The sequence below is a fragment of the Pseudophryne corroboree genome, chromosome 2 (genome assembly GCF_028390025.1).
Source record: "Pseudophryne corroboree isolate aPseCor3 chromosome 2, aPseCor3.hap2, whole genome shotgun sequence".
In the NCBI taxonomy this organism is placed as follows: Eukaryota; Metazoa; Chordata; class Amphibia; order Anura; family Myobatrachidae; genus Pseudophryne; species Pseudophryne corroboree.
In genome coordinates, this window is record NC_086445.1 from 469,394,178 (window position 1) to 469,394,908 (window position 731).

Here is a 731-nt window from a genome sequence, read left to right on the forward strand (position 1 = left end):
CCATCTTTCTCATAGAGGACGGGCCCTGAACCTATACGTTTCCTAAAACTCTATTTTTCCAGTACTCTCTTATCTTGATGCCAGTCATACAATTATTCGGCTATGCATAAATAATAAAGAGACTGTGCACATTAATGAATAATAGAAGTACTTCTTCTGGTATATGCCAATAACCATACACCAGTGCATTCACAATCTATGTGATATTACTGCCATATTTCACTGGTTACGCCCAACCTCGGCTGATCTTGGAAGCTAAGCAGTGAACAGCCTGATTAGTACCTATATGGGAGACCATTAGGGAATATCAGGTGCAGTAATAAATACCTCTATGCATATGTGAAAAGCAGAGGCGTTGGAGCAACCCTTGACCATTACCGTTTTCACACCTACATTTCCTTCTTTTTAGTCATCTAATCTTTCAAAATCCTTTTTATGCACTTCCAAAAAAGTTTTCTCCTTCTCATTTATTATACTTGATTATCATAAATATTAAGGTAGCAGATTAACCTTTACCAGATTATATCATCTCTATAGGCTATTATTATAGGACTATAATCTGAGTCTGAATTTATCGAATGCCTATATACTTTATGTTAAGAATCTTTTTACTCTGTTATATTGGAATCAAATTTCTAATATTTTCACCTCAGGTGTCACTGTCATTTTTTCTAATCATACCAATTGGAGAATGATTACTCTTAATTATTTTATGAATGAGAATCATTTCT

General features: G+C 34.1%; 1 pseudogene; it reads left to right on the top strand.

Annotated features, from left to right (window-relative positions):
* Positions 1 to 204: 204 nt before the first annotated feature.
* LOC135051578 (5S ribosomal RNA) lies at positions 205 to 323 on the top strand (annotated as a pseudogene).
* The last annotated feature ends 408 nt before the right edge of the window (positions 324 to 731 follow it).